The sequence below is a fragment of the Phyllostomus discolor genome, chromosome 6 (assembly GCF_004126475.2).
Source record: "Phyllostomus discolor isolate MPI-MPIP mPhyDis1 chromosome 6, mPhyDis1.pri.v3, whole genome shotgun sequence".
Lineage (NCBI taxonomy): Eukaryota > Metazoa > Chordata > Mammalia > Chiroptera > Phyllostomidae > Phyllostomus > Phyllostomus discolor.
In genome coordinates this window covers 74,386,479-74,397,790 of record NC_040908.2, presented here as the reverse complement: position 1 = coordinate 74,397,790, position 11,312 = coordinate 74,386,479, and the positions used below count along the sequence as shown (strand labels likewise).

General features: G+C 37.3%; 1 protein-coding gene across 1 annotated transcript in view; it reads left to right on the top strand.

Annotated features, from left to right (window-relative positions):
* The first annotated feature begins 9,618 nt into the window (after nucleotides 1-9,618).
* The window catches only part of LOC114499990 (interleukin 18 receptor accessory protein), a 35,345-nt gene continuing 33,651 nt past the window's right edge, over nucleotides 9,619-11,312 (top strand). Inside the window, exon 1 of the mRNA XM_036028345.1 lies at nucleotides 9,619-9,978. The gene's annotated coding sequence lies outside the window, so the exon portion shown is untranslated. The remainder of the gene's footprint in view (nucleotides 9,979-11,312) is intronic.

Genomic DNA, 11,312 nt, shown 5'->3' with positions numbered 1-11,312 from the left:
TACTGATAAAATGAGAATAAGAAGACACCCTATACATTTAGAATATAGAAATAAAAAGAACTATTTTAGAAACAATTAAGGAAACTCTCAAAATTGACGGATATGAATTTCCAGATTGAAAGCACTACCAATTACTGAGCAAAATGAGTAAAGAAATGTCCTTAAAATTGGAAATAAAAATAATTTTATTGCTACTTAGAGTTGTATATTCAACCAAACAATTATTCAAATATGAGGACAAAATAGAGATTTTTTTTTAGACATACAAGGTAGAACAAAAGTAGGTTTACAATTATTTGTATGACAAACAATATAATAATTAGTAAATAAATAATACAAGAATGAACATTGTGTTTTGCATACAATGGTAAACTTACTTTTGTTCCCATCTTGTATAAGACCTCAAGATATTTACATCCCATGAACCCTTTTTCTGGGGTCTAATGGAAAAAGTGTTCTTCCAGAAAAAAAGCATTCTCTAAGAAGGAAACAGTTTAGGGTTCAGAAACAGGGCATCCAACTTGGAAGAGGGGTAAAAATGTATCCCCAGGCTGATGGGAAATGGAAATCTAAGGATGGTAGTTGTAAATAAGCCATATTTGAATGGATGATCAAGCTCCAGACAGAATATTTTCTGGAAAAAGATAGAATTCTCATATGTTGAATGCATTGAGCAGCATTCTACATTTCTGGTGGAGTTTAGAGGTGAATTAATGAAAGGTATAAAGAAATTTCATCAAAAGAGAAAAAACAAGCATTAACTTCAAGTGGTATATGCAAAGAAACACAGTCAAATAGCACTATATCGTTCTGCCACAAACAATAGTTACTTGGTCACAATGGTGTAAGCATTAAATCTTTATTTAACTAAAATTGTGATAGAGCAGCAGTTTACTATTTTTGGCCAAGATGGAGGCATAGGTACATATACTTTGCTTCCTTGCACAACCTAAAGGACAACAACAAATTTAAAGACAAAAACAAAACAAAACAAAACAAAACAGAACTTCCAGAAAATCAAACTGCATGGCAGTCTGACAACCAAGGAGTTAAAGAAGAAACATACACCCAGACTGATAGGAGGGGTGGAGACGGATGGGTGGCAATGAGGTGGCTAGCAGACTGGGTGGCTGAGGTGATGGCTGGCAGACCAAGTGGTCCCACATTTGCATGAAGATAAACTGGGAGGAACAACTGGGGGGCGACACAGACCACACAACCCAGGGTCCAAGGGTGGGGAAACAAATCCTCAAAACCTCTGGCTGTAAAAACCAGTGGGGATATGACAGTGAGAGAAACTGCCAGTCTCACAGGAGAGTCCGTTGAAGACCATACACAAGCTCATCCACTGAGGAATCAGCACCAGGGCATCACCTCAAAGGGCTCAATTCACTTGTGACTGAAAACGGGGCAAGAGCCATGCAAGTGGTTTTGTTTCCTCTGTGACCCTGCCCCCACAACATGGAGAAATGGATTGCTCTTGCCTGACAAACACCTAAGGCTCTGCCTTTTACAATGTAACAGGTGCACCAAGACAAAGAGATACGGCCCAAATAAAAGAACAGATCAAAACTCTAGAAAAAAAAAAAACTAAGCAAAGAGGAGATAGCCAACCTATCAGATGCAAAGTTCAAAACACTGGTAATCAGGATGCTCACAGAAATAATTGAATATGGTTGCAAAATAGAGGAAGAAATGAAGGCTATGCAAAGTGAAATAAAAGAAAATATACAGGGAGCCAACAATGAAGGGCAGGAAACTGGGACTCATATCAACAGTCTGGAGCAGAAGAAAGAAATAAACATTCAACCAGAACAGAATGAAGAAACAAGAATTCAAAAAAAAAAAATGAAGAGAGGCTTAAGAACCTCTGGGACAACTTTAAAGTTTCCAACATCTGAATCATAGGGGTACCAGAAGAAGAGTTGAAGCGAGAAATTGAATACTTATTTGAAAAAAATAATGAAGGAAAACTTCCCCATCTGGCAAAAGAAATAGACTTCCAGGAAGTCAAGGAAGCAGAGAGTCTCAAAGAAGTTGGATCCAAGGCGAAACACACCAAGGCACATCATAATTACATTACCCAAGATTAAAGATAAGGAGAGAATCTTAAAAGCAGCAAGAGAAAAGAAGGCAGTTACCTACCAGGAGTTCCCCTAAGACTATCAGGTGATTTCTTAAAGGAATCTTACAAGCAAGAAGGAGCTAGAAAGAAGTATTCAAAGTCATGTAAAGGAAGGACCTACAATGTAGATTACTGTACCCAACAAAGCTATCATTTAGAATGGAGGGACAGATAAAGTACTTCCCAGATAAGGTCAAGTTAAAGGAGTTCATCATCACCATGCCCTTATTATATGAAATGTTAAAGGGACTTATCTAAGAAAAAGAAGATCTAAACTATGAACAGTAAAATGATAACAAATGTACAACTATCAACAACTGAACCTAAAAAAAAATAAAAAAATAAACTAAGCAAACAACTGAAACAGGAACAGAATCACAGAAGTGGAGATCACATGGAGCGTTATTGGCAGGGAGGGGACAGGGTTGGGGGAAATGGGAGAAAAGGTACAGAGGATAAGAAGCATAATTGGTAGGTACAAAATAGACAGGGGGAGTTTAAGAATAGTGTAGGAAGTGGAGAAGCCAAGAACTTATATGTACCACCCATGACATGGAGGGGAATGCTAGAGGGAGGTGGGTGTGGGATGGAGGGGGATAAAGAGGAGAAATAAAATGGGACAACTGTAATAGTATCAATAAAATATACTTTAAAAATAAAATTATGATATAGCTATTTTTGGAGGCTAAAGGGAAGGGGAAATGTGTTTATGGTGGTAGAGGGTAGGGTAAAGCATTCCTTTCATTGTTAGGAATTCAACAGATAATATCTAAAACTTTGTTCAAATTCAAGGTTCTTAAAAAAAGCAAGCTTTCCTTTGCTTTCTCATTAATGCCTTGTCCATTGCTGCAAAATCCTACATACTCCACTGATCACTCATTCAATGGACTCACAGTCTCTGGATGTTCAAATCTAATGGAAACTTTTAGATCCTTTTGTTTCATTTATCAGTTGTATTTCACACTGTTCATCCCTCTTTTCTTCTTGAAACCACCCTTGGATTTTTGAAATCATTTCCTCCTGGTTCTCATAGCACTATTTTAACATTTCCTTTCTCCTTGCTTTCATGGTTACTATTTCTCTGTTCCAGGACCTTCTTCCCTTAAAATTTTCTAGGTCCCATCTGGACTCTTCTTTTCTCATGCTATATATTCTCCTTACCCATCACCTCAGCTAACATATAGATAAAAATCTGACTATCTGAGATTTGTTTTCTGAGTCTAGAATCATATTCAGCTCTATAGTAGGTAGCTTTGTCTAGGAATGTAAATAGCACCTAATATTTTAGTTTCCCTAAGCCTACACTTCTTACCACATTTTCTGTCTTGAAAAATAAAGAATTTTCTGCCTGATGATCAAGCAGAAAGCTGAGAATCATCTACAGTAGTTTTGTTACCAAACAGACTGGCAGAGAGGAATGATATACCATTGCCAAATGGACCACCCTTCTTCCAGGGTCCCCTGTACTAGGTTCATCTTTTCTGCTGACAGGGAATTATAGCTCTCAATGTCAGAGATTGGTGAAAAGGAAAGGAATCATTTATTCAAAAGTTATATGGACTTAGAGTAATGACTTAATGTCTTCATTAAAATCCCAAAGTCCCTTAAAATTCCCACAAATACACACACAGTTCTTCCATCTCCTCTTTGTCCAGTCCAGGGTACTGTATCTCAGTAAAAGAAATAGAAGTTCATGGCTCACGTAGCCCCTGGTTCTTTCCAGTAATCCGTGCTTGGCTGGCAGGCCTCCCACGGTTCCCAGCACTCTCAGCTGTGTTGCCACCACAATCTCCATTTCTTAATTCAAAACTATGTACCACTTTCTCATGGCCTACCAGCAAGAGTTCTTTTACCCCTTTCCTTCACTGCAAGGTCTCTGCTGCATTCTTCCAAACTGCTAAGAGAGAGCTCTGTATCATTGCCACATCTTGCTTTCCAGCTTCCTAAGCTGAGTGGCAAAGGGAGCCCCAAAGCCACATGGTTCTGTCTTGAAAGCTGCTACACCTGGGTTTAAATCCCAGCACCAATCTTCTTCTGCTGCTCCATTTCCGACTCCTCTCACAATTGGCTATGCCTGCCAGCATTCCTGTATTTGTCCAAGCAGGTGTGGCCCTGTGGCCTGGAGCCAATCTTCTCTAAGCTCTTATGCAGGCACTGAAACCAGGGGGAGTTGCCTCCCAGTTACATCATGGGTTGAAGTCACTCCCATCTCCCTGACTCAAAGTGTGGCCACAGCTATTTAACATATCTATGAAACCAGTTAAAAGTTATAGATATGTTAAATGACCATTCCTGAGGTTATTTGAAAAACTGTTGCTATGCAGAACAACTCTCAATGGCCCTGCTCCATGTGTCTCATCCCCCAGTTCAGACTTGTGGGGGTGAGGACATCCCGTATTTTTAATATTTCCTGGACACCCTGAGTTCTGGACTCCATTACAAATTCCTCTTTGGAGGGGCCCCTGGATGCATAGTGTTACAGTTTCTCTTATCCATGGTGTTGCTTTCCATAGTTTCAGTTACCTGGAGTCAGCCAAAGTTCAAATATAAAGCAGAAAATTCCAGAAATAAACAATTCATAATTTTTGATTGCATACTGTGCAGCTGTTCTGAGTACTGTGATGAAATCTCACACCATGCCACTTGGTCCCCTTGGAGATGTGAACCATCCTTTGTCCAGTGTATTCACACTGTGTGCTACCTGTCCACTAGTCACTCAGTAGCCATCTTTATTATGAAAGGGAGAGATAGAGATCACATTCACATAACATTCTATCACATTATACTGTTATAATTATTTTATTTCATTATAAGTTATTGTTAATCTCTTACTGTGCTAATTTACAAATTAAAATTTATTATAAGTATGTATGTAAGTATAGAAAAAAAGCATAGTATATATAGGGTTCATTACTATCCAGGATTTCAGGCACCCACTATGTCTCTTGGAATGTATTCCCTGTGGTTAAGGTGAGATTATTATATATCAATTCTCTTTCTCTCATGTCTCATATACAGCCAGTAAATTCTATCATGGATCTATATTCTCTATGATAGCAGCTGCCTTACCTATGTCCTTTACTATTTCTAGCAAATACAGGTGAGTAAGATGCTTTAGAGAGAACTCATAGAAGTTGTTTTTTGCTTGCTGTAGTTTTTCCATCATCAGCTGAGAATAAGGATGAGGGGGGAGATTTTAGATAAAAAAAACCTGCAAAATTGTTTTCTAGAAGAATCGGAGACTGATTGAACAAAAGAAATATAGTATAATTGCCAAGAAGCATTGAAGTCTCCTTTAACTGAAAGCAAGGCTAGTCAGCACAGCTGTATGTTTTCTCCATCTATGTCAAGTGACATATGTATAAGTAGGGAAGAGAATATTTTTCAAGCTAGTATGATAAAGTAAGAGATTAGCAAGTGCACTAAATGCATATGCAAGAGTGACATTAATGAATAATAAAATTCAAGTGGAAAAATACAAGCATGGATGGGTTATTGAAGATTTGGTAGGATTAATATAAGCTTCTGTGACCAAATAATGGTCACAATTGAATTGAAATCGATGCATTTCAGGGAGTAGATTGATAAGAGGTGAATATCAGGGAGTGGAACACTTGAAATGGAGATTATGGAGGCCTGGAAATTATTATTAAAGACAAATCTATGGTGTGATCATAAGAATAAATGCCTGAGCTCAAGGTGGAGGACAAGACATTTGAAAAGAGGGTATTCCATGGATCATTTTATGTGCATACTAAAACTAGCAAGAATCAAAACAAGAAAAGTTCTAATGAAAGAATGAATGAGGGGCTAATGTCTTCAGTGAATGAAGTAGAGTGACTGGGGATTTGTGTAAAACCACAATAAGGCAGATAATTGGTGATATTATAGTATGAGGCCATGTTATTCAAAGTTGGGAATTTTTAGGGAGGAGGGAGGTATGATGTCTGAAAAATCAGTTGTTCAGGGGATCTGGTAGAGAAAACAACCATCATTTAAATATTAAAGGAACTATGTCCTGGAGAGAGTCAAACAGCAGTTGGTAGGGGAGGGGTAAGTAAGTGGAAGTCTAAGGAAGAGTTTGAAGATGTTACAAATGATTAATTTAACTATCTATGCTTGAAGCTAGAGAAAAATTTAGTGAATTCTCTCTTGGAGTCATCCCAAGTCCACAGTTTGGTTGAGTCCATCCCTATGGTCTGTGGTACACACCTCTCCAGCATTTAGCATATAAGAAATTGGGTGGGGTTGGGGCTCCAAGGTGGTGTTAAAACAAAGATAACTGTACTTGAACAACAATAAAAAAATAGAGAAAAATAAAATGTAAAAAGAAATATAAAAAATAAGTTTCCTAAAAAAAAAAAAAAGAAAGAAAGAAATGATCTTTAGAAGTCCAGCCCCTCTCTGTCCAACTAAACTGCTCACTTATAAAGGGCAACGTACAATGACAGTTACCAACAAAAGATCTTGCATAGAGTAAATGCTTAACAAATATTTATAAGATTGAAGTTATTATTGTGCACTGTAATTATTTGTCTCTCCCCCCCAAATATTATCTCTTTGAGGATAGAGACTATTTTATTATCCTTACATTACTTTCCTGATTTAGTAATAGACATAAAATGAATTCGCAGGATGGATTCTTTTTTAATTTTAATTTATTTTTTTACTGTTGTTCAAGTACAGTTTTCTGCCTTTCCCCCCTACCCATCCCCACCACTACAGCCCTCCCTCCCTCCCTCCCCTGTTTCCACCCTGCCTTGTTATTGTCCATATGTCCTTTATAATTGTTCCTGTAAACCCTTCACCCTTTTCCCTTGTTATCCCCTCCCCTCTCTCCTTTGGTCACTGTGAGACTGTTCTCAATTTTAGTGTCTTTGGCTATACTTTGCTTGCTTGTTTGCTTTTTTGATTAGGTTCCTGTTAATGGTGAAATCATGTGGTATTTGTCTTTCACCACCTGGCTTATTTCACTTAGCATAATGCTCTCCACTTTCACCCATGCTATGGCAAAGGATAGGAGCTCTTTCTTTCTTTCTGTTGCATAGAATTCCATTGTATAAATTTACCATAGTTTTTTGATCTATTCATTTACTGATGGGCATTTAAGTTGCTTCCAGCACTTGGCTATTGTAAACTGTGCTGCTATGAACATTGGGATGCAAAGGTTCTTTTGGATTGGTGTTTCAGGGTTCTTAGGATATAATCCTAGCAGTGGAATTGCTGTGTCAAAAGGCAGTTCTATTTTTAGTTTTCTGAGGAAATTCCATACTGTTTTCCATAGTGGTTGCACCAGTCTGCATTCCCACCAAGAGTGTACTAGGGTTCCCTTTTCTCCACAACCTCTCCAACATTCGTTATTTGTTTCTTTGTGATGGTCATTCTGACTGGTGTGAAGTTATATCTCATTATGGTACTTCTCTCTGCATCTCTCTGATAGCTAGCAATCCTGAGCATCTTTTCATATATCTCTGGACTCTCTGTATGTCCTCCTTGGAGAAGTGTCTGTTCAAGTCTTTTGCCCATTTTTTAAATTGGGTTGCTTGTCTTCTTAGAGTGGAGTTGTGTGAGTTCTTTATATATATATATATATATATATATATATATATATATATACACTTGTCTGAAGTATCATTGGCAAATATGGTTTCCCATACAGTTGGCTTCCTTTTAATTTTAATGCTGTTTTCTTTAGCCATGCAAAAGATTTTTATTTTGATGAGATCCCATTTGTTTATATTTTTCTTTATCTCCCTTGCTCTAGGGGATGTATCAGTGAAAATATTGCTGTGTGGAATAGAATTTTTAAAAATTTCTCCCAGTAAGTCATCCCAAGTGAAATAGAATTTATTTGTCCAATGAGACTATATTTCAGTTATTTGTTGCTGTTTAACAAGCCAAAAATTATTTGTTTAAATGTAACAGTTTATTATTTCTCATTATTCTGCCATCTATGTTGGGCTCAGCTGGACCATTTTTCCAGCTATATGTGGTGTCTGCTGGAACATCTAATATGTTTTTCACTCACATGTCTGAAGCTGGGATGGTTGGAGCTACTGGAGTCTGACCAGAACACACACACACACACACACACACTCTCTCTCTCTCTCTCTCCATATTTTTACAACTATTTTTATAGCTAGCTTGGGCTCACTTACAGAATATTTGACTCCTCATGTTGTGTTGGCTTCCAAGAGAAAAAAAGTAGAAGCTGAAGACCTTTTGCAAACTATATCCAGAGCTGTCACAGTGTCACAGTCTCACTTCCACTGCATTCTATTGGTTAAAGACACAGTTAGCCTAAACTGAAGGTCAGGTAAAATAGACTCTCCATCTTGGCATGAAAAGCAGAATGCACATGAAGAAGGTCCGAGTAAGTGATAGTAGGCATTATTGGAGACTATCTCCAAAATGCCTTTATCAGAATTCAAATTCTATTCCAGTGATCAAATTCACTTTAGAAACACCTTCCTGAATAACTTCAAACTCAGCTTAAAGTCTGTGAACTTCACAAGATCTTTGAAACTTCAGAAAATAGCTCCCATACCCCAATTCACTGAAATGCAGTTCAATTCAACAGTTACTGAATATGTTTAATAAATAATTCCCTATGTTAATCTTTTCTTTCCATCCTACCCATATCTCTCCCCACCCATCTAGGTTTGCTCCCTTTATTCTTATTGCTGTGCTGCTTTCACAAGACTCTGTGAAACTGGAGCTTCTCATGTCAGAATGTCCTTTCAGTTGTTTCCTTTGACCTCTCTTGGAATAAGCCTGAAACAACACTCACATTCTCTTGGAATACAGCAGATTCATGACCAGTGCAGAATTATTTTGAACTCATTTCTAGCTCTAATTTCTAATTCCCCCTTCTAGCCATACTTCCTCACCTCAGATAAATACTAATTTTGCTTTTAACCCAAAGTGAACTTAGTCTTCATTTGCATTTTATGTTATCTTGTAGTTATGTATAGAAATAGCCCAGGAACTTTGATGTGCTCAAAGGAAACAGTGTTATCTTTATTAGAATCTTAGAGTCTTGAGGGATTATGTTATCTAGGCTTAATCAATACGCTTTCTAGATAAAGCTTTTTCTGACCAATATGGTCTCAGACTATTGTGAGGTCTTTATTAAACAATTTTAGTTCTATCAAATAACAGTGGTGTCCTTAATTCCATGTTATATTTCAAAGCTCTCCTTTAAAACATAGGTACAGAAAAACCTTGGTGAGTTTAGATTGTTTCCCTCTCTGTAGCAATAAATTCTCACTTCATTTAAATGGTGTTAGCGAGATACTTTTTTTGTTCAGAATTAGAAAGTTAATCACAAGAAAAACTTAAGCTATATCTTCAAGGTTACACTTTTGGGGGCTAGGTGTTCAAGACAAAAAAAAACAACAACCCACAGTTGAGAAATTGAGTGCTAACAGTCTTTACAGGAAATCCCTGTAAAGGAAATAGTCTTACTCACTTTTCAGCTAAACCTAACCACAAGCCTTATGTAGTGGAGGAGGTTGCCAAAGAGTCTTAGACATTTCATCCTCGGGGCATTTCTTTCTATTGATAGAGGTAGTTATTTGATTTTTCTCTGTATTATAATGGATTTGACAATGTCAATGGTTACTTGCAAAATACTGAAGTTTTTTTATCTCCAATTGTAAATCATTATTTCCAAACTTGTAAAAATTAAATTGCTGTTGTCTTCTCTGGTTATCTCTCTGGCTAGGAAGAGATACAGTAGAACTATTTGAAATTGGATATTCTCACATGTTCTTCAGGTAGAAAAGCCAGCAGTCACGGAAATGACCTGAAGTTTTTTCCTTGTTTTTATGCCTCAAGAACAGGAAATAAAGGTAAGACAATGGTACCTTTTTTTTTTTTTTACTATATTTCCTAATCAGAAAATGTGAGTGGAGAAAAGAGTTTAAATAATTTTCAAAATGAATTGCTAACACAATTCTTTTTCATAAAATATATTGTAATGATAAATTTACTATCTAATAATCAAAATTTACATTTCTATGTATCTGGAGTCTTCAGTTTACAAAAAATGGTGGTTATAAAAGAAACATATTTATAGTGTTTTGAGCATTTTGTGGAAAATGTGAGGAGTAGAGGAACTCGAGATATTTGCCAAACTTGACACCTGCCTTCTTCAGCATTTTCTTCTCTCTACCTTTTTCCTACTCAAAGCTTTGGTCAGTGAAATTTTTAGTTCATTATCAACCAAAGATAATTGAAGTTGTAGCCTTGACCAGTTGAGGGGGGTAATCCACAACTTATGACAAAGGAAATAAAGCTCTCTAAAAGAACTATAAAAATGTTTTGAAGAAAACATGCTTTAGACACTTGAAGTCACCTGATGGGCTCTCATTTTTTGTGAGGTGACAGCATGTGGTAATAATGGGAGAATCAAGTCTTTGATATATTCTACATGTGTACATAAATTTCTCTTCTGATACTCATCCATTGATAGTGGCAGCCACTATTTCAAGCAATTTCAGTTTTGGTTGTCCATCAGTAAGAGGACAATAGCTATCTTCCAGACCATGACCAAAGACTAATGAGAGAGTAGGAGTCTGCTAAGATGAAGTAATATCAAATGAGTAATATGAAAGATGTATATTACAGTAGTAGTCAGGAGGGAGGGATGGGATTCATTTGCAGGTGGTCAGGGAAGGTGTCTTTGGGGAAGAAATCCAGGTAATGCATGAGAGAGGCAAATCAGAACATGCAGGATTTTACACATGGTGCTTGGAAATTAATTCTTTATCTCATTTGCAGTGGGGCTGGTGGAATTAGCATAAAAATGACATCCTCAGGGGTCATTTTTGCTTTTTAGAAAGATGCCTCTAGAGGCTGGAGATGGGAAGATATTTGTTCAGGAGTTTTGTGGACAAAGGAAAGGAAGATGAGGAAGGCAGACCACATCTTGAAAGGCAGTTGCTTTATCCTTGCCCCTTTCCTTGACCATAGTTATTACAAGAAAGAACCACTAACAGGAATAAATAATGCAGTAACTCTGGTCCCTGTGCCTGGCACTCTTTAAGGCCCTCCACCATCTCATGAAGCTGCTTCTGTACTGAGCATTCCTGCTTTCAGAAGGTAAGCAGCCAGTGGAAACATCTTGTACTTCTGGCTCCCACCTGAACAAATTGGTCTGGATAGACCTACCCATGTTACATGG